This window comes from Stomoxys calcitrans, chromosome 3, assembly GCF_963082655.1.
Source record: "Stomoxys calcitrans chromosome 3, idStoCalc2.1, whole genome shotgun sequence".
Taxonomy (NCBI): Eukaryota; Metazoa; Arthropoda; class Insecta; order Diptera; family Muscidae; genus Stomoxys; species Stomoxys calcitrans.
In genome coordinates, this window is record NC_081554.1 from 186,852,653 (window position 1) to 186,878,824 (window position 26,172).

Consider the following 26,172-nt stretch of genomic DNA (forward strand, 5'->3'; position numbering starts at 1 on the left):
ATAGAATTTTATGCTAAATTTTTTCCATTCCCTTTCCTTATCCACCCTCATACCCATTTGTTTGCCCCACCTTCCTTGATTTGTATGTGTTTTGCTTAACAATTCTATTTTCGCATATAAGTATTCGATTTTTAACAAGATTTTTGTAGACGATTCATTTTAGACGAGAATGTTAACGAGATAGCTCAGTGGAAAAAAAAATCACTCAGAAAGCATATATATTTATGATTTGTTAAAAACATGGTGCTGGAAGGTGAATAAGAGGAATGGGAAATCTATACAAAACGTTATGACGACAACGACAACCTGGTTGTAATGGAAAAGCAGGAACAAAAATCACAAGATAATATGAAATGCCTCATAAGCAAATATCTGTCATAGATTTGTTTGCAAATTTCATTCATTTGTGAATTTTAATGCGGAATAAATCGAAGATATGTTTTGCAAAGTAAATAACTTTTAGCAGGAAGTGAGGATATAACAAAAAGTATAGCATACTTATAGGAGCAGGAAAGGAAAAATATAATACCTAAAGAATAACAGAAATACAATTTTAATTATGATTCCTGGAACTTTGTTTAAGCATATAACCATGGGAAACACTGTCAGCTGTCATGAAGGTAAACAAATAAAAAAAAAAAAAAAAATCCGTGGTATATAGAAAAATAAAAAAAAAATATTTATATTTCTTCAGGCTCATCTTAAACCTGCAGCACTGTCTATATTTATCATAAAAATGTCTGCTTTTATGCAAATGCAAATTTTTCCATGAACATTCCATTAAGGAACCGATTCAAGTTTACTCTCAATGCTAAGGGACCTCCTTTTTGTAGCCGAGTCCGAAAGGCTTGCCGCTGTACGACACCTCTTTGGAGGGAAGAGTTGGCATTTATAAATATGATATCTCAGTTTTATGTTTGAATTTTAGGCCCTTTGAAAAGAAAACCCTCAAATGTTTACTAGTCACAAAAAGGTCATTGTAGGAAATTAAGCCATACCAAAGGGGTTTGTGTTTGTTTAGTTACATATACTGAGCTACACAAATAAAGGATAAAAAGCCCTCCTATATATTGTATTTAAAAAATGGCTTTATTTCCTTAAGCATATCACAATCTCCTTAATGCTTTAGACAATGAGCTTATTCTCAGGTTTTAAATGATTTCTTTATGGGTTTTTATCTTAACGACTGATTTTGTTACAATTTTCAAAGTCATTATTTTATCCATTTAGCTGTTATGCAGTTCCTTAGTAGAGCAATTAACAAATGTTACAAAATGGGCTTGAAAGAAATATATCACAAATAATTTAAGGGATTTTGCAAAAGTTAAGTGTAAGGTTATGGGAATGTGGAGAATTAAAAATGAAATTTGGTAAGGTAAACAAATAAGGAGCCTAAGGGAATGCTACAAAAACTGTATTATAAAATATAATTAAAACTGTGATAATTTTCGAACTTTAAATTATCACAATTCATTGTTTGGAATGCTTAAATAAAATTAACAGCGATTGTTTTTTTTTATTTATCTATTATTTGTTTTGTTCTATACAATAAGATAAATATCTTAAAATTATTGAAAACATATCCAACTTGATCTAGCAGGCTTTAACAAATTAAATTGAAAATTAGATAATGCTCAATTGAAAATTAGAAATAGGTGGAAACCCACCCACCTCCCCGGGTATATATGTAAACCCCCTGTCGTCACAATCCGGTAAAAAATGAATAATTTATGCACCCAAATTCGGCACGGACATTGAGTGGTCTAATAAGAACAAGTCATTGCTCAATTTTGTTGAACAAAATATTGGGCTTTTTGGTAGCCATATCTAAATATAGACCGATCTGAACCATACACGACACGGATGTGGAAAAGCCTAACATAAGTCACTGTGTCAAATTTCAGCGAAATAGGATTATAAATGGGCCTTTTATGGTGCCAAGACTTTAAATCGAGACATAAGTCTATATGGCAGCTATATCCAAATCTGAACCGATCAGGGTCAAATTGAAGAAGGATGTCGAAGGGCCTAAGACAACTCACTGTCTCAAATTTCGGCGGCATCGGACAATAAATGCGCCTTTTATGGTCCCAAAACCTTAAATCGAGAGATCGAACTATATATCAGCCATATCCAAATGTGGACCGATCTGGGCCATATTGCAAAAGTATGTCGATGGGCTTAATCTAACTCACTGTCCCAAATGTCGGCGGCATCGGACAATAAATGCGCCTTTTATGGGTCCAAAACCTTAAATCGAGAGATCCGTCTGTAGCTGCCATACAGCCAAACCTGCACCCATATGCGCCAAACTGACGGAGGATGTCGAAGGGCCTAAGGCAACTCACGGTCTCAAATTTCAGCACAATTGGATAATAAATGTGACTTTTATGGGCCTAAGACCCTAAATCGTAGGATCTGTCTATATGGCAGCTATATCTAAATCTGGACCGATCTGGACCAAATTGACGAAGGATGTCGAAGGGCCTAACACAACTCACTGTCCCAAATTTCAGCATAATCGGATAATAAATGCGGCTTTTATGGGTCTAAGAACCAAAATCGGCCGATCGGTCTATATGGGGGTTATATAGATATAGTCCGATATAGTCCTTTTCGAACTTAACGTGCTTATAGACAAAAAAAGAATGTGTGCAAAGTTTCAGCTCAATATCTCTATTTTTAAAAACTGTAGCGTGATTTCAACTGACAGACGGACGGACATGGCTAGATCGTCTTAGATTTTTCCGCTGATCAAGAATATATGTACTTTATAGGATCGGAAATGGACATTTCGATGTGTTGCAAACGGGATGACAAAATGAATATACCCCCATCCTTCGGTGGTGGGTGTAAAAGGCATTTCAATGGCCTTATCCATACAAACCATGTGTCTTAAGCAGGATATCGACACATTCAATAGAGTCATTAGGACAGTCGCCATCATCACTTCTTATATGAAGCGCAAGGAGTTTAAGTGTCCCTTTGTCATCACTTCCTTCGAAGATGTTTCTTTTGAATCTCATATTCTTCCAAGGGACCTATATGTCCACCTAAAGGTTTTTTTTTGGCAGTGGGGTGGGCCCCAAAAACTTCGGGAACTTGAATATCAGATTCTTACAATACACCCAAACTCTTTTCTTCTAAATCCCATATTGTGCCGAATGACCCATAAGCTTGGCTAAGGGTGAGCGTCCGCCCCCTCTTCAGATAGCAAAAACATAAATACCCCATTTTTATCGAGTGCCCAAGCTCATTATCGGTGCAGCCATTTTTGAGTATATAGGAGAAAAACAAACAAATCGCAACGCTTTCAGTTTTGTTTAGAAAGACGAAGACATGCTTTTATGAAAATAATCGAAAATTTTCTCCCAACAACCCCATATCACCACTTCTGCATATGAATGCAGCTTTTGAGAAGGCTTAACTGATATGCTATCAAGATATATCTTGATGACATTTTCCCTTAATCAGGGAGATTATTTGCTTACTTAAAAATTCGCATAATCTTTTATAGTTTTAAATTTTTTTTTTTTGTTTTTTTGGTAGCGAAGAATCGCCTTAAAAGTCCGTTGGCCTAGTGTAAACACAAATCAAATTAATCTGTGTGCTTACCGCGCTTGCTGGACATGGTTGTGGTTCTTAAATTTCCATCTATCTCTCTCCTTTTCTCTCATGGGTCTATGATGGGGTAGCCTTCTTTACTCTCACAATCTCTTGCAGACATTTATAACATAAATCAACAATTTAATTCAATTGCAAATACCCAATGTAGCACACTCTCATATATATACACACACACACACACACTCGCATGTGCACCAGAGAATATAAACGAACGATGGAGATGATCTCCATTGGCCAACCGAAATAACTTGTCCAACATTTGCTACAAACAGAATGGTCTCAGAATGGAAACGGACTTTAAAAATGCTGGCACACACACACAAGCACACACACATTCGTATGCAGAGAGCTAATAGAGCTTTCACAAAAAATATGGAATCTCTTTTTTGTTGTTGTTGTTGTAGTTTTTGGTACATTTTAACTGCAGTCACTTGCATAACAAATGACCCAAAAACAATCAGAGCGTGTCCAGACTACATGTTAATGGTCCTCCAGTAGGAGTTTAAACGCAAAAGGGGTCATTGGAAAGAAGGCGGGTGGGTCGAGGGAAATGGAGCACTGCCGCCACGTCATTACAAAAAAAAGCACGAAAGCAGGATATAATATCGAAGATAGTTTTGTGTGTGTATAATAAAACAAATCACCATAAATTTACCATGATTTTCACAGTCGCTCACACCGGGGGAAATGAAACACAGGGAGAAAACGAATAAAGAAATAGGCCATCCTTAATTGTCCATGTGCGAGTGTGTCTGTGTGTGTGTGTGCATGCAATTCAGTGCATAAGGTGAAATCAACCAAGTGAAATGACGACAACATACGGAGAACTGCTGGGTGAATGCTAAGTAAGCCACACGCACAAAGGCACAGGAGGGGGAAATCGAAATACCCAGTAGAGAGCATTAAGCAAAACAAAAATGTTAAAGCAACAATATGAAAAGATTTGGGCAAAAAAATAAGAAAATAAAATAAAATAAAAGAATTTAAAAATATGAAAAATAAAATAAATAAATAAATAAATAAAATAAAATAAAATAAAATAAAATAAAATAAAATAAAATAAAATAAAATAAAATAAAATAAAATAAAATAAAATAAAATAAAATAAAATAAAATAAAATAAAATAAAATAAAATAAAATAAAATAAAATAAAATAAAATAAAATAAAATAAAATAAAATAAAATAAAATAAAATAAAATAAAATAAAATAAAATAAAATAAAATAAAATAAAATAAAATAAAATAAAATAAAATAAAATAAAATAAAATAAAATAAAATGAAATAAAATAAAATGAAATAAAATAAAATAAAATAAAATAAAAAAAAATAAAATAAAATAAATAAGATAAATAAAAATAAAATAAAATGGAATGGAATTAAACAAAAAAAACAAGTAAAAAGGCGTTAAGTTCGGCCGGGCCGAACTTTGGATACCCACCACCTCGGGAATATATGTAAACCACCTTTCATCCAAATTCGGTGGAAATTTCATACCTTATGTCCCATATCAGTTATATCAAAATATGTTCCGATTTGGACCAAATACTAAAAGTACACTAGCTATATCTAAAAATAAACCGATCTGAACCATATACGACACGGATGTCGAAAATCCTAACATAAGTCACTGTGTCATATTTCAGTGAAATCGGATTATAAATGCGCCTTTTATGGGGCCAAGACCTTAAATCGCGATATCGGTCTATATGGCAGCTATATGGCAGCTAATTGAAGAAGGACTTCGAAGAGCCTAACCAAACTCACTGTCTCAAATTTCAGCGACATCGGACAATAAATGCGTCTTTTATGGCCCCAAAACCTAAAACGTAGATATCGGCCAATATGGCAGCTATATCCAAATCTGAACCGATCTGTGCGATATTGCAGAAGTATGTCAAGGGGTTTAACTTAACTCACTGTCCCAAATTTTGGCGACATCGGATAATAAATAAGCATTTTATGGGCCCAAAACCATAAGTCAAGAAATCGGTCTATATGGCAGCTATATCCAAATCTGAACCGATCTGGGCCAAATTGAAGAAAGATGTCGAAAGGCATAACATAACTTACTGTCTCAAATTTCAGCAAGATCGGATAATAAATGTGGCTTTTATGGGACTTAGACCCTAAATCAGATGATCGGTCTATATGGCAGCTATATCCAAATCTGAACCGATCTGAGCCAAATTGACGGAGGATGTCGAAGGGCCTAACGCAAATCACTGTCCCAAATTTCAGTAAAATCGGATAATAAATGTGGCTTTTATGGGACTTAGAACCTAAATCGGATGATCGGTCTATATGGCAGCTATATCTAAATCTGGACCGATCTGAGCCAAATTCACGGAGGATGTCGAAGGGCCTAACACAACTCACTGTCCCGAATTTCAGCAAAATCGGATAATAAATGTGGCTTTTATGGTCCTAAGACCCTAAATCGGCCGATCGGTCTATATGGGGGCTATATCAAGATATAGTCCGATAAAGCCCATCTTCGAACTTGACCTGCTTATGGACAAAAAAAGAATCTGTGTAAAGTTTCAGCTCAATATCTCTATTTTTAAAGGCTGTAGCGTGATTTCAACAGACAGACGGACAGACGGACAGACGGACGGACATGTCTAGATCGTCTTAGATTTTTACGCTGATTAAGAATATATATACTTTATAGGGTCGGAAATGGATATTTCGATGTGTTGCAAACGGAATGACAAAATGAATATACCCCCATCCTTCGGTGGTGGGTATAAAAATATAAAATAAAAAAAATTAGTAAAAGCGTGCTAAGTTCGGCCGGGCCTAGTCTTGGGAACCCACCCTCATAAATTCTTCTAAAAATGTGTGCAATATAAATTTAGTTAAAGGCTAAGATTTTATTCTACATACCAAACTTCTGTCAGCAACAGCAAAAACTAAAACTTCTAGGAACCGAACAAGGATGATCGAGAAACCGGTTTACATAGGAGCTATATCAGGTTATAATCTGATTTTGGCCGTACTTGGCACAATTGTTGGAAGTCATAACAAATCACTACATGCACTACTTTTCAGCCAAATCAGACAAAAATTGTGGCTTCCAAGGGCTCAAGAAGTCAAATCGGGAGATCGGTTTTTATGGGCTATATCAGGTTACAGACCAATGCAAACCATATTTGGCGCAGTTATTGAAACTCATAACAGAAGAAGTCAAACTGGGAGATCGGTTTATGTGGGAACTATATCTAAATCTGAACCGATATTCCCTTTTTACATTCCCTTTACAATTCTCAACGACCAATATTAAGTATCTGCGCAAAATTGCAAACGGCTAGCTTTGCGCTTTCGACCGCTATCGTGATTTCGACAGACGGACGGACATAGCTTGATCGATTCAAAGCGTCGAGTCGATCAAGAATATATTTACTTTTGGGGTCTTAGACAAATATTTCGAGATGTTGACTAGATTAGTATACCCCCATCATTGGTGCTTACTTTACTTTAATTGGCTATGACAGAATATTTGTTCCACTATCCGAACGTAAAATAGCGTTCCAAGCGCCTCATCTGCGCTTATTCTAAAATCTCTCACACCAAGTCCCGAGGTGTCTCCCACCACTTGATACTTCCATCGGGCTCCCGGTCCATATATCCCACGAAGAATCTTCTCTCAAGTACTCCAAGCACTGTCTCACCTGCCCCCACAAGTTCCCATGCCTCAGAATCATATAACAACACGGGTACTATCAGTGTCCTTCATAGCGTAACTCCCGTCCGTCGAAGGATGACCTTGTCTCCTCATCCCAAAACTGGTGTCATCCATCCCGGTTACGGCGGTGCCGAGGTAGATAAAGTCGCTGACTATATCACTTTCTCCATTTCCGTTATCTGCTCGGTTGTACAAGGCGTCCTTGGAGTTGAAACCATCCATTTCGTCTTACGGCCCTCATAGGCATCCCACCACTAAAACCCGCCAAACGGATTTATAGACCAATCACTAGAATATGGGTATCAAATTAAAGGTGTTTGAGAAAAGAAAACTAATTTGATGTGGTACTTAATGTTTCGTGGGTTAGGTTAGGTAGAATGGGTCGCCCACCAAAGGTGAGTTCACACAGAGAGAGAAAGGGCAAAAAAATGTGAGACCTCGTACAAGAGGTTATACACGATTAAGGAAAAAACAGGAGGAATGGAGAAACCCAAGCGGGGGGTGAAGAACCGCCCGTTCCTACGTAAGCACGCATCTACCTATGCTGGATCCCCCCCCCCCCCACTCGGAACCATCCAGTTTCCTCAACAAACCTCAGGATAGATACTAGAGGTACGTTCACAAGTTCACCCAGATCACAGAAGAAACGGTTCCCCAGAAAGGAGAGCCTACGTCTCTGCAGACCCGGACAGGAACACAGCAAGTGCTCAATAGTCTCCTCCACATCCTCATCGCGGCAATTCCTGCAGAAGTCATTGTGCGGTATGGCCATGCGCGCCGCCATGCGGCCTATGGCACAGTGTCCGGTTATGATCCCTATCAAAGTACTCGTCGACCTCTTATCGAACTCCCTCGTCCTTCTCCCGTCGATGATCGGCCATAACGCCTTCGCAGTTCGTCCACCATCTACGGAGTCCCACCTCGCCATCGACGCCGCCCTGGCCATCCCATCTAATGTATTGAGTAGCTCGACAAATGGCACGTAGACAAAACCGATGACTGGTCCGCCCGGCACAGACGAACCCTTCCTGACGCACTTGTCCGCCCTCTAATTTCCTTTAATCCCCTCATGCGCAGGAACCCATGTCAGTGTCACATCGTGGGCCCGAAGCCTATCCGGGGATTCTAAAACAGTCCGCCACGCATCTCGACCCCACCATTCTCGACCCCAAAGCCTTGAGCACCGCCTTACTGTCCACATAAATTCTGAGTTTCGAGGGCGGTAAGCCCCTTTACCAGAATTTCTCTTGCGACCACTGCAATGGCACAGACCTCTGCCTGAAAAATCGTACACTTGTCCGGCAGTTTCAGAGACATACTGATATTGAGTGCATCAGATTAGACCCCCAATCCAATCCTCGATTCCAGCTTGGAGCCATCTATGTAGATTGAGGTCTCATCCTCCTTAAGTACACCATCCGCCCTCCATTCGTCCCTCTCAGGAAAACGAATGGCCAATGCCCTCACTCCAGGTAGTCGGATATCCTCCACAGTCTACCCTCCGTATCCATAATACCCAGAATCGGACTGTGGCCGCAACCGTCCTCCTTCAGCGTGATGAGCTCCCTCACCCTAAGCCTAACTCAACCCCCAAATAAACCCCTTAAATCGGACATATTTACCGACCATTGCAATATGGATGTTAAATGAAAGGTTTTTCGGAGCAGAGCTCGTAATGGACTTTCATTTTAGGGACAAAGTCTCTGGGGGTCCACCACACCCCCAAACAGAACTTTTACTGACCTTTGCAATGTGGGATTTAGATTTAGACATTTTCAACTGAAATTAGGCTGAAATTTTTCAAATTTAGGGCACTCCTCTCAACATGGCATTTTCGGGCACAGCGAAATATTTTAATTATTTTTTTTTTATGAAAAATTTTTTCCGTAACCATTCTTATTTCCTATTGGGTACGCTCATTGTCTATTTGTGTGAGTGTAGCTGCCTTACCAAAGTGTTCAATTGTGTAAGTTTTCATATGACTACCATCCCATGCACTGTGTTAACTGAATTATTTTACGCAAATGTGGTCATCGCTTCAACCATTCATACATATCAGCGGAGCTTTTCTGTATTCGAGAACACTGAAAAAGGTGCATCAAACATAGCCAACGAAATGGTCAGGTAGCTTGCAGCAACAAACTTGATGGTGCAATACGTTTATGATGCACAGTGGCAGAAAATGAAAACAAAAGAAAGAAGGACAAGGGTATTGGATGTAAATTTAAAATTGTTCACTAATCAGATGATAAAAGTGGCAAAGAAGTCAAATCGGGAGATCGCTTTTTATGCATCTGAAATTTTCAGACTGCCTATAGAGAATGCGATTCAAAAATGCAAAGGCCTCACAAAATCACCTAAGGTGACTCGTCTGTTCTCCTTGGAGGCTTGAGTCAGGTGGGGTTATAGTCAACCGGGAGTATACTCCAAGCATGGTGATCAAATTGAGCAAAAAGGGAGCGGAGAGAAACATTAAGTGGTGCCGGTTAAGGCCGTTTATTTTTTAAAAAGATTTTTTGGCTGCTTCAAAAGGCAAATGTGGTTAGAAGCAAATTTTAAAATTTTTCCCACTGTTCATCACACCTCAAACCACATTTTCCACTTTAATGACTACACTGTGCAGCAGCATGCCTTACCACCACCAAAATGAAATTGCATTTGGTTTTTGGAAACAAAGAACATGAGTGTTTCGAAGAATCACTTGGACGAATGTTTGTGTCAGCAATTATATTGAATAAATGCAATAAATTAATTATGTTAATGCAATTTAATTTGTTAAAATGTTTAAGACAAACACACGCACACACACACACACACACACATACACACTCACTCACAAAACTGGGTGTATAACATGAGAATAATGTAACTGCTGAGGATATGGCAGGACATAATAGCCACGAAAGGAAAGCCATACACAAAACGGAGACAAAGTTGAAAGGTGACAAGATAGCATGAAAGGACAATAAACGTTGTACTTGATTGGGAGAGGAAATAAACAATTAATTGTTCTTTTCATCGCAAGGATATGGACAATACAGGTTACGCAGACAATTGTAATTGGAAGAACATACCAGACTTACCAAAGAGAAGATAAGGCAATGAATGACATGACTGTGAATCACAAAGGGAGATACAGGCAAAGAAGAAATAGGAGTTCAACAGGAACTTAATTTTTGGCAAAAATATTTATGGAAGTAATTTTTTTTGATAAAATTTTCTAAAAAGAAAATATTTGGCAAAATTTTCTCTAAAAAAAAAAAACAAAAAATATGCAAAATGCTAATTTGCCCACGAACATTCCATTAAGGAACTGGGGCAAGTTTCTCACAAATCAATGAAAGCTGTCCGATTCAATTTTAAGCTCAATGATAAGGGACTTCTTTTCGAGTCCGAACGGCGTGTCTTTGGAAAGAAGATTTTACATGGCAAAGTACCTCACAAATGTCGCCAGCATTAGGAGGGGATAACCACCGGTGAAAATTTTTCTGATCGTCCTGCCAGGATTCGAAACTAGGCGTTCAGCGTCACAGGCGAAAATGCTAACCTCTGCGCTATGGTGGCCTCCGAAACCAATAGAGTCACAGCAAAGCACTATGCGCAAAATTTCAGCTAAATCGGACAAAAGTTGTAGCTTCCAAGGGCTCAAGAAGTCAAATCGGGAGATCGGTTCATATGGGAGCTATATAAGCTTAAAGACTGATTTTGACCGTACTTGGCACAGTTGTTGAAAGTTTTAACTGAACACCGCATGGGAAATTTTAGCCAAATCGGACAAATTGCGGCTAGCAGGGGCTCAAGAAGTCAAATCGGTAGATCGGAGTATATGGGACCTATATCAGGTTATAGACCAATTTGAACCGTACTTGACACAGTTATTGAAAGTCTTGGCAGAACACTATGTGCAAAATTTCAGCCAAATTTTAAAAAAATTTTGCCTTCCAGGGGCTCAATAAATCAAATCGGTTTACATGAGAGCAACGTCATTTAAACCGTAATTGGCATATTTGTTGGAAGTCATAGCAGAACACTATGTGCAAAAGTGTTTTGTTATGACTTTTAACAACTGTACTAAGTAAAGTCCATATCGGTCTGTAAACTGGTATAGCTCCCATCTAAACCTATCGACCGATTTGACTTCTTGAGCATTTAGATTATATGGTAAGGTTTAAGTGGTAGTCTGCCATCAGACTCACTTAGACGTTTTCGTCCATTGTGATACCACAGGAACAGAAGAAGGAAGAAGCCTTCTAGGTCCTATCGTGGAACCATCCAGATCGCTTTAATAAGTCCAATAACTTGCGAATATTCACATCCGCTAAATCAGACAGGTTCTCAAAGAAATGAAAGCCTTAAGTGAATCTCCTTCTGACTGCTAGTGCGGGACACACACACAGAAGGTGTTCTATAGTCTCTTCTTCCTCGATGTCCCTACAGCTTCTGCAAAAGTCGTTGCTGGCAACCTTCAGTCTGTCAGTCTGACCTGTCATTACGGACACAATGATTGAGACGTCTGTGCTAGCCAATGACAGCAAAGCAGTAGACCTCTCAAGTCTAGATTAGGCCACATAGTTTTGGAATGCTCACAGCCCCCTCTTTGTGACCATCTATCATTCGTTGTCCTTCGGGCCTGGTCCTGAAAACTTACCTTACATGTAGCTAGAGGCATACCCACAGATTCTTGTATCCCTTGAATGTCTGGGGTAGTTCCTAGCCTCGCAAGTTCGTCCGCTTTCCAATTCCCGGGGATATCTTTGTGGTCCTATACCCAGAACAGGTAAATTTTAAACTGTTCAGCCATCTCATTAGGCGATCTGCAGCAGTCGAACGAGGTTTTTGTGTTTAGAAATACGATTTCCAGGGACTCAGCAGCTGCCTGGCCAATTGTATGCCAATCGTCGTTATGACATTATATCTAAGCCATTCCATCACTTCCTTAATTGCAAGGATCTCCGCTCCCACTGCTGTGATCGGGTAACGTTTTCGATATGACCAGTTCTAGACATTTAGAGTATACCCCAAAGCCCACCTGGTCGTTTAGTTTGGAACCATCCGTATAGAAGTCTATGTAACTTCTGTTACCAGGGATATCGTGGAACTACGGAACTACTCGGTTCCATTAGGAATAGTGGTACGGTATTTTTTGTCAAATAGCGGCTCAGGCAGGGTGTAATCCACACTGCCTGACACATCGCATATTGTATAAAGGATAATACAGTGTCCGTAGCCGCCACATGACCAATGGGAAAGCTCCCTTAACCTCGCGGCATTGGTCGCTGCAATTTGTCTAGCCACAATGCCCAGAGGCATAAGATGTAGCATTAATTTCAGTGCATTAGTAGGAGTCGTCCTCAATGCGGCTGTGATGCACAAACAAACCATCCTTTGGAACCGGTTAAGTGTTGAGCAGTAGGTGGACTTTTGCGCCGTCCACCAGACCACAACACCATATAGCATAATAGGTCTGACCACTGCTGTATATAGCCAATGCATGACAAGCGGTCTAAGTCCCCAACCGTTGCCAATGGCTCTCTTGCAGGTGTATAGGGCAAGAATTGCCTTTCTTGCCCTTTCCAAAATGATGGATTTGAAGTTCAATTTCCTGTCTAGCAAAACACCCAGACATTTTGCGCTTTCTGTAAATGGAACATTCTCTCCAACCAAGGAGACAGGTTCCACTCTAGGAAACCTATATCTCCTGTTGAAAAGAGTTACTCCTGTCTTGCACGGATTTACACCTAGACCATTTTCGGTAGCTCACTTCGCTGTTGCACGTAGAGCTTCCTGAAGTATATATCTTAGAGTGCTGCGAAACTTTCCCCTAACCGCAAGTGCCACGTTATCAGCATACGCGACCACACCTTTCTCTTCCAGAGACATTAATAATGGCTGTATTCTAAATAAGAGGAGACAGTACCCAGCCTTACGGTTTTCCTCTGCTGACCCATCTCTTTAGATCCACAGTTCCCAAGCCTTCCGTAATGCTTCTTTTAGTTATTAATAGACTTTCTTACGGTAGAGTTGATGCCTAGTAACTCCATCGTCGGTTTTGCAGTATTGAAAGCACCTTCAATGTCAAGAAATGCTACCATTGTATATTCCTTGACAGCGAGTGAACCCTGTATATAGCCGACTAGGACGCGAAGAGCTGTTTCAGTGTTGCCTTGTCGCGGCAGCAGCATGCATATCTGCTGCCACGATAGGCGATCTCCAGGGATATTTTGCCCTAACATATTGGGTTGCCCAAAAAGTAATTGTCGGTAATATAGTAGTTATATAGTCGGCGTTGACAAATTTTTTTCAACGGCTTGTGACTTTGTAATTGCATTCTTTCTTCTGTCAGTTATCAGCTGTTACTTTTAGCTTGCTTTAGAAAAAAAGTGCGCGAAATTTTGTTTACATTTGTTTGTTTGGCGTCAATTTTAATATGGGAACCACATGTATTGAAAGAAATTCATTTAACAAACCGAAGAATCAACGCTTGTGATATGCACCTTAAACGCAATGAATTCGATCCGTTTTTAAAACGAATCATAACTGGAGATGAAAAATGGATTGTTTACAACAACGTAAGTCGAAAACGATCATGGTACAAGCATGGTGAACCAGCTCAAACCATTTCAAAGGCTGATATCCACCAAAAGAAGGTTATGCTGTCTGTTTGGTGGGATTGGAAGGGTGTGGTATATTTTGAGCTGCTTCCAAGGAACCAAACGATTAATTCGGATGTTTACTGTCAACAATTGGACAAATTGAATACAGTCATCAAGGAGAAGCGACTAGAATTGGTCAATCGTAAAGGTGTCATATTCCACCAGGACAACGCTAGACCGCACATCTTTGGTCACTCGCCAAAAACTGAGTGAGCTTGGCTGGGAACTTTTGATGCATCCACCATTTAGCCCTGACCTTGCACCATCAGACTACTATTTATTTCGATCTTTGCGGAACTCCTTAAATGGTAAAACTTTCGGCAATGATGAGGCTATAAAATCGCACTTGGTTCAGTTTTTTGCAGATATATTTCAGAAGTTCTATGAGCGTGGAATACTAAATTTGCCAGGAAGATGGCAAAAGGTTATCGAACAAAATGGCAATTATATATTTGATTAAAGTTCATTCTAAGTTTTGTTAAAAATGCATTTACTTTCTTTTATAAAATCCGCAGTTACTTTTTGGGCAACCCAATATGTTTCTATCAACCTCTCAAGAGTCTTCAGTATAAAGAATGACAGACTAATTGGACAAAAATGGGTTTTCCTGCAGTCGGATTTCGATAGGGGTTTTCCTGCTTTCGGAATGAAAATGACCTTCGTGTCCCTCCATCCCATAGGTATGTGGCATTCTGATATTTCACTAAGCCAGGGAACCAGTCTATCAGACACAGCTTGTAATTCAACCGGTGATACATCATTAGGGCCACCGAGAGTGCATACCACCCACCAATGCATACCAGTGACATTGAGCCCTTCTAACCCTCAATTGTTGTCCCATTTGGCTGAAATGTTGCATGCAGTGACGCTGAACGCATGCAGTGCAAATGCAAATTTTGCCCATGAACATGAACACTAAGGAACAGGGGCAAACTTCTCACATATCAATGAGTGAAGTCCGATTCAAGTTTTTTTTAAGCTCAATGATAAGAGGCCGCCTTTTTATAGCCGAGTCCGAACGGCGTGCCTCAGTGCGATACCTCTTTCGAGAGAAGTTTTACATGGCAAAGTACCTCACAAATGTTGCCAGCATTAGGAGGGGAAAACCACCGTTGAAAATTTTTTCTGGTGGTCTCGCCAGGATTCGAACCCAGGGGTTCAGCGTCATAGGCGGACATGCTAACCTCTGCGCTACGGTGGCCTCTGCATGCAGTGACGCTGATAAATTTTGTGAGGTACTATGCCATATAAAACTCCTCTCCAAAGAGGTGTCGAACTGCGGCACACCGTTCGGACTCGTCTATAAAAAGGAGGCCTCTTTTCATTGAGCTTAAAACTTAAATCGGTCTGCACTCATTGATATATGAGTAATTTGCCCCATTTACTTAGTGGGTAGCTCCCTAGTTCATGGGCAAAATTTGCAATTGCATGGTGGTGGGTTCCCAAGAACCTGAACTTTTAGCACTCTTTTACTGGTTAATTTTCAATTTCTTTGGAAATATGTTTTTATACCCTCCACCATAAGATGGGGGGCATACAAATTTCCTCATTCTGATTGTAACTACTCGAAATATTCGTCTAAGACCCCATAAAGTATATATATTCTTGATCGTCGTGAAATTTTATGTCGATCTAGCCATGTCCGTCCGTCCGTGCGTCCGTCTGTCTGTCGAAAGCACGCTAACCTCCGAAGGAGTAAAGCTAGCCGCTTGAAATTTTTCACAAATACTTGTTATTAGTGTAGGTCGGTTGGTATTGTAAATGAGCCATATCGCTCCATGTTTTAATATAGCTGCCATATAAACCGATCTTGGGTCTTGACTTCTTGAGCCTCTAGAGCGCGTAATTCTTATCCGATTGGAATGAAATTTTGCACGACGTGTTTTGTTATGATATCCAACAACTGTGCCAAGTATGGTTCAAATCGGTCCATAGCCTGATATAGCTGCCATATCAACCGATCTTGGGTCTTGACTTCTTGAGCCTCTAGAGTGCGCAATTCTTATCCGATTGGAATGAAATTTTGCACGACGTGTTTTGTTATGATATCCAACAACTGTGCCAAGTATGGCTCAAATCGGTCCATAACCTGATATAGCTCCCATATAAACCGATCTGGGATCTTGACTTCTTGAGCCTCTAAAGGTCGCAATTATTATCCGATTTGGCTGAAATTATGTACTACGGATCCTCTCATGATCATCAACATACCTGTTTATTATGATCTGAATCGGTCTATAGCCCGATACAGCTCCCATATAAATCGATCTCTCTATTTTACTTCTTGAGCCCCCAAAGGGCGCAATTCTTATTCGAATTGGCTGACATTTTACACAGGTCTACAACATATAATTTAATTGTGGTCCGAACCGGACCATATCTTGATATCGCTCTAATAGCAGAGCAAATCTTTTCTTATATTTCCTTTTTTGCCTAAGAAGAGATGCCGGGAAAAGAACTCGACAAATGCGATCCATGGTGGAGGGTATATAAGATTCGGCCCGGCCGAACTTAGCACGCTTTTACTTGTTTTTTTTTTTCTCAAAATTGCCTCTCCATATTTGTATGTCTAGTTTCTAAGCCAACAGACAAGCAATAACGCTACTCGACTTGCAAAGCTTCAGAAATGTGTTAATATTTACTTAAAACCTTGTTATCTCAATCAGGAAATCGCATCTGTTCGTTTGACTTGTCTGTCTGTCTGTTCGAAGAATCTCTTTTAACTACAGCGCACACACATGAGAGCGAATTATTATCGCATTACATCTTTGCGTTATAAACCACAAATAATTAAGCCCTCAATTACTTATTAACCTCTTGGAATGACCACAGGGGCATTTAAGTAGGATTTGACTTGAATAATGGCTAAATAAATGCAACACCGAGAAAAGCATTCGCCACATAGGCCATTCAAGAATGTATTAAATTACACACTGAGCTTAGCAAAGACGACGAGCAAGAGAGTCATAAATATCATTTCCATTAGAGAAAGTTTGAATGTGTGTGTGTGTGTGTGGAAATGTCTTTGGGAATTCGAAGCCATTGATATCGTTGTGGTTGGCGAGAATTGTTAAGAATTGAAAGCAGGCATATATCGTATATCTTGCAAATCGATTCATTTGCAGCTGAGCAGATTAATGAGCGGGAAATTAGTGCAGAGTCAAATGTCTAGAGGAATATTTAAAGAAACATGAGATTTTAAATCCAATATGTTAGAGAGGCCAATCTTGATAGAGATTCCAAAACAAATCTTGAAGTAATTTTTTGTACCCTCCACCATAGGATGGGGCAATACTTACTTCGCTATTCCATATGTAACACCTCAAAATATTGATCTAAGAATCAATAATCGGGGGGGCCGTCTCAACCCCAAAACCCCCTAAAATATCATGACAATATGGGACTCAATTCAAAGCTATTCGGGAGTAGATTGCGAATATGGGCAGGAGGGAGGAACAGGCTTTATAGTTTGTTGATATCGAAAGGGGCTGGACCCTCCCCCATTACCCCAAAAATAACACCCAAAATCAAAAGTGGACCGATAATGACAATATGGGTATCAAATGAAAGGTATTGAAGAGTACAATACGAAAATGGTATTGAAAATTGGTTCCAAGTACCCAGGGAGTCACCCTAAACCCAAAACTTCTCCAAACAGACAAATTGAACGTTCATATCAATATGGGGCTTAAATGAAAGTTATTCGAGAGAAGATTACGAATATGGCATACACAATCAGATTGAAGTATAGGGGGTCACATTAACCCCCGATAACGGCCAAATAATGGCTAAATGAGACTCGGTTTGTTTGTTTGTTTCTTAGACTCAAAAACGGCTGAACTGATTTTCTTAAAATTTTCACAGATTGTGTAGGTTGGTCTGTAAGGAAACCTAGGCTTTATAATTTTATGATATCGAATGGGGTCGGACCCTCCCCCATACTCCAAAAACATCAACCAAAGTCAAAAGTTGGCCGATAGGTACAGTATGGGTATGAAATGAAAGGTATTAGAGACTAGAAAACAAATATCGTATTAAAATTTTGGGTCCAACTACCCAAAGGGGGCCGCCCCAACTCCAAACTCATCTCAACTTATATATTCGACGTTCATGTCAATATGGGACTCAAATAGAAAGTATTTGGCAATAGATGACAAATATGGCATATAATATTAGATCCAAATAATGGGAGGTCGCCTCACCCCCAAATACCCCCAGATGGGCAAATAAGCCTACCATGGCTATATGGGACTCAAATGACAGGTATTTGGGAGTAGATTACGAATATGACATTAGAATTTGCGTTCAGGTCTAGGCGGCGCTCTTTTTTCTTAATAATACGCTAAATAATTTCATTGATCCATTATCATAAAATGGGACTCAAATGAAAGGTATTAGAGAGTTGAGTTGAGTTTGGAGCCAAGTGTTTGGGGATACGTCCTAAAGCACCTCCGAAACTGAACTTCATTTCCGATTATGGCAATATGGAGCTCAACTCAATGGTATTTAGGAGTAAAGAACGAATTTGATATCTATTTTCAGAGCAAAGTGCCGGTGGGCGAACCATCCTCAAAACACCCACCAAACAGTTCATGTTTACCAACCATGGCAATATGGGGCTGAAATTAAAGGGATTTGGGAGTGAAGCACATATTTGAGTCGAAATGTCTGAGGTGCCATCCTTCCCCTAAAAAGCACTTCTCATTAACCTAATTTAAAAAAAAAATAAATAATTATAAGTAAAAGCGTGCTAAATTCGGCCGGGCCGAATTTTATATATTCTCCACCGTGGATCGCATTTGTTGAGCTCTTGCCACGGTAACTCTTTTTAGGTAAACAAAGTATAAAAGAAAAGAATTTATATGTTATTGGAACAATATCAAGTTATGGTTCACTTCGGACCATAATTGAACTGAATATTGGAGACCATAGTAGAAGTCATTGTGTAAAATTTCAGCTAAATCTAGTAAGAATTGCGCACTTTAGGGGCTGAAGAAGTAAAATATGGAGATCGGTTTATAGGGGAGCAGCATAAGGCTATAAACCGATTCATTCAATTTTCGACACGTATGTTAAAGGTCATGAGAGAAGCCGTTGCAAATTTCAGCCAAATTGCGCCCTCTAGTGGCTCAAAAAGTCAAGACCCCAGATCGGTTTATATGGCAGCTATATCAGGTTATGGACCGATTTAAACCATACTCAGCACAGTTGTTGGAAGTCATAAGAAAACACCCCATCCAAAATTTCAGCCAAATCGGATACGAATTGCGCCCTCTAGAGCCTCAAGAAGTCAAAATCCCAGATCGGTTTATATGGCAGCTATATCAGGTTATGGACCGATTTAAACCATACTCAACACAGTTGTCGGAAGTCATAATAAAACACCCCATGCAAAATTTCAGCCAATGCGAATTGCGCCCTCTAGTGGTTCAAAAATTAAAGATCCAAAAACGGTTTATATGGCAGCTATATCAAAACGTGGACCGATATAGCCCATTTACAATCCCAACCGACTTACACTAATAAAAAGAATTTGTACAAAATTTCAAGCGACTAGCTTTACTCCTTCGAAATGGAGCGTGCTTTCGACAGATAGACGGACGTTCGGACTGATAGTGATTTGTGTTAGGCCCTTCGACATGCTTCGTCAATTTGGCCCAGATAGGTTCAGATTTGGATATAGCTGCCATATAGACTGATCCTCCGTTTTAGGGTCTTAGGCCCATAAAAGGCGCATTTATTATCTAATTTTGCTGAAATTTGGGGCAGTGAGTTGTGTTAAGCCCCTCGACATATTTCTGCAATATTGCACAGATCGGTCTAGATTTTGATATAGCTGCCATAAAGACCAATCCGCCGATTTAGGGTCTTAGGCCCATAAAAGCCGCATTTATTATCCGATTTTGCTGAAATTTGAAACAGTGAGTTGTCTTAGACCATTCGACATCCTCCGTCAACCTGACCTTAATCGGACCAGATTTGGATATAGCTGTCATAAAGACCGATCCACCGATTTTGGGTCTTAGGCCCATAAAAGGCGCATTTATTATCTGATTCTGCCGAAATTTGGGACAGTGAGTTGTGTTGGGCCCCTCGATATCCTTCCTTAGTTTGGCTCAGATCGGTCTAGATTTGGATATAGCTGCCATAAAGACCGATCTCTCGATTTATGATCTTTGGCCCATAAAAAGCACATTTATTGTCCGAAGTCGCCGAAATTTGGAACAGTGAGTTGTGTTAAGCCACTCCACATGCTTCTTCAATTTGACCTGCATCGGTCTAGATTTGAATATAGCTGTCATATAGACTGATCTCTGGATTTAAGGTTTTGGGCCTATAAAAGGCACATTTATTGTCCGGTGTCGCCGAAATTTGGAAAAGTGAGTTGTGTTACGCCCTTCGACGGCGAGTTGTGATACGCCCTTCTTCTTAAATTGATACTCATTTTTGGAGCAAAGATCCTGGGGTCCATTCCACCCTCAAACATTCCACCAGTTCATGCCATTCATTTGAAAGTAGAGCACGAAGCTTATATTTACTTTAAGGGCCAAGTGTCTAAGTGGCTACCACACCGCCGAAATACCCCCTAAACGGGAAATATTTACCAATACGGTAACATAGAACATAGCATTTGGGAGTACAATAAAAATTTACTCAGGAACAGAAAAGGGGCAAACTTCTCACACATCAATGAGTGCTTTTCGATTCAAGTTTAAACTCAATGATAAAGGACCCTTTTTTACAGGCGAGTCTGAACGGCATGCAGCAGTGCGACACCTCTTTGGGAAAAATTCTACGCTTGGCTTGGTACCTCGCAAATGTCGCCAGCAATAAAAGAGGATAACCACCTCTTTAAATTTTTTCCGATGTTCTCGCTAAGATTCGAAGGCAGGCCTTTAGTGTCATAAGCGGACATAGGCTACATAATTCGATATCCACATTCAGGATGAAGTGTCCCCCACCCTAAAAAGATATTAAAGACTTAAAGAAGCGCTGCGGAGCGTGCCCGGTTCGGCTAGTTATATATATTGTTGATCGTCTTGACATTTTTAGTCGATCTAGCCATGTCCGTTCGTCAGTCTGTCTGTGAAAAGCGCGCTAACTTTCAAAGGCGTAAAGCTAGGAGCTTGAAATTTTGCACAAATTCTTCTAATAAATGTAGGTCAGTTGGGATTGTAAATGGGCTATATCGCACCATATTTAAAAATAGCTCCCATATAAACCGAGGGAGCAAAATGATTTGCAAAATGACTTCTCTAATGACCTTCATCTAACGTGCCAAGTATGGTTTAATCGCACCATATTTAAATATAGCTCCCATATAAACCGATCTCCAAATTTTACTTCTTGAGCCTCTAGAGGGCGCAATTCTTATCCGATTTTGCAGAAGTTTTGCAAAATGACTTCTCTAATGACCTTCATCTTACGTGCCAAGTATGGTTTAAATCGGCTTAATACCTGATATAGCTCCCTTATAAACCAATCTCCCGATTTGACTTCTTGAGTCTCTCTAGGGCGAAATTCCTAACCGATTTGGTTGAAATTTTGTACAGTGGCGTCTTGGATGACATTTAGTGGATGCAAAAAGTATGATTTGAATCGGTCTAAAACCTGATATAGCTTCCATATAAAACGATCTCTCGATTTTACTTCTTGAGCCTCTAAAGAGGCTATTTCTTATTCGATTTAAATTCAATTTTGAACAGTGACTCTTCCATGCCTTCTAATGTACGTGCCGGTCTAAATCCTGCTGTCGTAATGCCTTAAAACCATTTTGTTAAAATTCAAATTGCTTCAATATTTCACATATAAAGCTGTTGCGATGGTAGCTGCTTTCACATTGTCCACTGATGGTTTATTTACAGTCCTCTGGCTCATTTTCCTTATGGCCCATAGAAGAATGAAAACGATATGATTAGAAATATCGTTCCCATTATTATTTGCAAAGGCCAGAGTTTCGGTCTCATGACAATAAATTTGTTGCAGGACAATATTATTATGCATACATAATTCTGAAGACATGGAAACATACAAACAAAGGGAGCCAAAGCCAAAGACCTGTTAGAACACACATATATACGTTCTCTTATGTGGATGTGTGTATACTTAACAATCATACATACGAGTATGTGTGTGTGTGTGTGAGTGTGTTATTTGACTATGTTCACAGTTAATAACAGATAAAATAGCCTTTTGTTAAGATTAAACCCTCTGCTCCTCATTAAACATTTTCCCATGATTAGTTGTGGGGATTTAAGGGGGGGTCTAGGTCGACGTTATAGAACAAGGTTAAGGGAAAAACTAAGGCTAAACTATCACAAAATGTATTATCGTTCTAACTATTGTCCGAGTATGCTTGTGTGCAAGTGTGTGTTTATGCGTGTATTTCGGTATTAGACATAGGTGTAATCTTGTAACTAGAATTGTGTGCAAATAAGATTCAGTATTTTATAAATAACAATATTGTTGTTATTCTTATTATCATTATTAATATAATATTTTGTGCCCCAGAAGGTTATTGTCGTTTGACAAAATGTGTGTTTTAGCTTTCTTTAAATGCTTTTATGATTGTAGCAATGACCCCCACAATAACGAGGTGAAAACAAAAGACAGTGGACAAAATAGGAGAATATCTTTGAATATATGATTTCGAAATAAAATAAAATACGATAAAATTTTGTATAGAAAAAAAGGTTGACAAAGAAATTATAGAAAAAACAAGTAAAAAGGCGTCAAGTTCAGCCGGGCCGAACTTTGGATACCCACCACCTTGGGTATATATGTAAACCACCTTTCATCATAATCCGCAGAAAAATGCATAATTTATAACGTCATAGCAGCTATACCGAAGTATGGTCCGATTTGGACCCAATTCGGCACGGACATTGAGTGGTCTAATGAGTATAAGTCATTGTGCGATTTTGTAGAACATAATATTGGCATTTTTGGTAACTATTCAAATAAAGAACGATCTAATCCATATACGAAACGGATGTCGCAAAGCCTAACATAAGTCACTGTCCCAAATTTCAGCGAAATAGAACTATAAATGCGCCTTTTATGGGGTCAAGACTCTTAATCGAGAGATAGGTCTATATGGCAGCTATAGTTAAATCTGGACCGATTTGGCCTAAATTGAAGATAGATATCGAAGAGCTTAACACGACTCACTGTCCCAAATTTCAGCGAAATCGGACAATAAATGCGCCTTTTATGGGGTCAAGGCTCTAAATCGAGAGATCGGTCTATATGGCAGCCGTATTCAAATCTGGACCGATCTGAACTAAATTGTAGAAAGATGTCGAAGGGCTTAACACAACTTACTGTCCCAAATTTCGGCGACGTCGAAAATTAGTTCACCTTGGTCTTTCAGTCTTCTCTGGGTTAACCTTAAGACCCCTGGGTCTTTTGTATGCTGCTGCACTGCAAGACCCTTTTCCCCATCGAAGCGTATGTTGCAGTCTCGCTCCGGTGGAGGTTTATTTCGATGACCTCAATCATTGGTCCTGCAGTCAATGGGCATCTTGGGAGTAGGTCTGTTCGTTAGACTGCATTGAGTTGCATGACGTTTCAATATTAGGATCTTTAGCTATCCTTGTCTTCCAAAAGTGGAGAAAGTCATTATAGTCTGTGTTTAGTCTCCTTACACTGCCTGACGTTTTTGTATCAGTATCTTTGCTTCTCCTAGTCTTCCGAATATTGAAAGAGTCGGTTCTTGTCTCGTCGTCGGCCCCCTGTTCGTTAGGCGGTATTGAGTGTCCTGCCACTGCACTGCCTTATGGCTCAATATGAGTATATTTGCCTATTCTAGTCTGCCCAATCTTGAAAAGGATTGTCTTGGTCTCATTGTACGCCATGTTTTCAGTCTTAGCCAAGTCTCTTGTCACGGAGACTTGATCAATGCCCATCACAAGAAGAGTTCCTTCCTCCTTCTCCTCCCTGTGGAAAACCTTCCATTTCTTCACTATCAAATCTTGGTTTTGCTTGTTTAAGACCTACATCATGCGTTTAGTTGCGAATTTGCCGCCCTCACCCTTGAAGAAGATCGTCGCCTTTGTGAGCTGGGGATTGCTGATCTTTCTCACAAGGACAAGCTTTGGTCCCCGGGGAGTGTGGATATTTTCAACGAGCTTTTTGACGGTATCAATACATTCTGCTGACGCAAAGTCCAGAATTAATTAGTCCCCTCTATACACGCAGCTCATAATTTGTATGGGTGGACCTCCTTCAGAGTTCTACACATGTTTACCAGATGAGACACTTGGGACCCATGATCTGGTGAAACCCTATCGGATGCAATGCCGATATCGATGACTTCATAAGTCATTTCGTCTCTGTTGTACTTCCTTGCCATTCTGGAGTAAGAGGACAGCTCCTTACCTTTCTCAGCGACCATGTTCTTCTTCCGTGATGGATGTGGCATCCTTTTGGAAGTTACAGACCTCCTTGAAGACTTAGGGGCCGTGCGCGCTTCCTTCGTTTCTGTTGTGACTTTGTCTACCTCCGCAGAACACCGTCTGGAGTCTATATTGTGGGTCTGGAGTCTAGCTAAGTCTTCCCAGAATACTTGAAAGCGGGGAGCTCTTTTTATACCCACCACCGTAGGATAAGGGGTATATTCATTTAGTCATTTCATTTGCAACACATCGAAATATCAGTTTCCGATCCTACAAAACATATATATGTAGGACCGTCGTAAAATTCTAAGACCATTTAACCATGTCCGTGTGTCTGTCCATCTGTCCGTCGATCCATCTCAAAAATTGAGATATTAAGCTGAAATTTGGCACAGATACGTCTTTTGCACGCTGGTTAAGTTCTTGAATGGGCGAAATCGGAACATATTTGGATATAACTGCTATATAGACCGATTTTTCGATAAAGGGTCTAATGCCCATAAATGCTTTATCGCAGAAATTTGAAACAGTGAATAGTTTTAGGCCTCTCGACATCTGACCCAAATATGGTCCATATCGGACCATATTTATATATAGCTGTCTGTCTGTCCATTAAAGCTTTATTTATTACTCGATTTCACTGAAATTTGAAACAGAGGATTATCTTAAGCCTCTTGCTATCTGACCTAAATATGGATTAAATCGGACTATATTTAGGTATAGCTGCCACATAAACCGATCTCCAGATAAAGGGTCTTTAGGCCGTAAAATCTTCATTTTTAAAACCGATTTCGTCGAAATTTGAAACATTGAGTAGATTTACGCCTCCTAGCATAGGACCCAAATATAGTTCAGATCGGACTATATTTAGATTTAGCTGACATGTAGACCGATCTCTCGATTAAGGGTCTAAAACCTATAAAAGTTTTATTGTTTAACCTATTTCGATGGAATTTTGAGACAGTAAGTAGTTTTACGTCTCCCAACATAGGACCCAAATATGCTTCAAATCGGAATATATTCAGACGTAGCTGTCATATATATATATATAAGCTTTATTTATTACCCGAAATATTGAAATTTGAAATTTGAAATACAAACGTCAGCAGTGACTTATATTTATTAGACCACTCAATATCCGTGTCGAATTTGGGTCCAATTTTCACCGGATTGTGACCAAAGGGGATTTTCATATACACCCGAAGTGGTGAGTATTCAAAGTTCGACCGGGCCGAACTTAATGCCTTTTTACTTGTTCTATTTCAGCATTTTAGCAGTGTTTTGCTCTTCGGCAGATCTCATTCTCTTTCCAGCTTCCAGCATCCTGCACTTCACCCGATTGCGCTGCCGGTGGCACATTCCTCTGTCTCCTTTGTCGTGCCCCGGATTGCTTTCTCAGTGTTCTTGTTAGGTGAGCAAAAGCCCTCCCTTACTACTGGTGTCTAACCGCTGTACTCGTCTTTCGATTCGGCTGCGATGACTGTTTCATTGACATTGTCGCTGTCTGTGGATATGAATCAGAAACACCACATCGCTTCCCTCTGGCTAATCAATGTCTTCTTCAATGGTTAGTCTGACGACTGGTTGTGTACTTGAAGCATTTCTCTCGGCTACAGGTGTCAAGAAACCCACACCTAAAGGAGGGGCCGACAATATGCTACGGTCTGATGCCACCACCGTAGCTGTTTGGTTTTTGGAGTCCATTTGGATCCAACTCTTGAAAGGCTTTAAAATTTTTGGTGATAGGTACCTTCGCTCCTCTCAACGGCTAATATTATTAGTGTAAATCGAGCGAATTATATATATG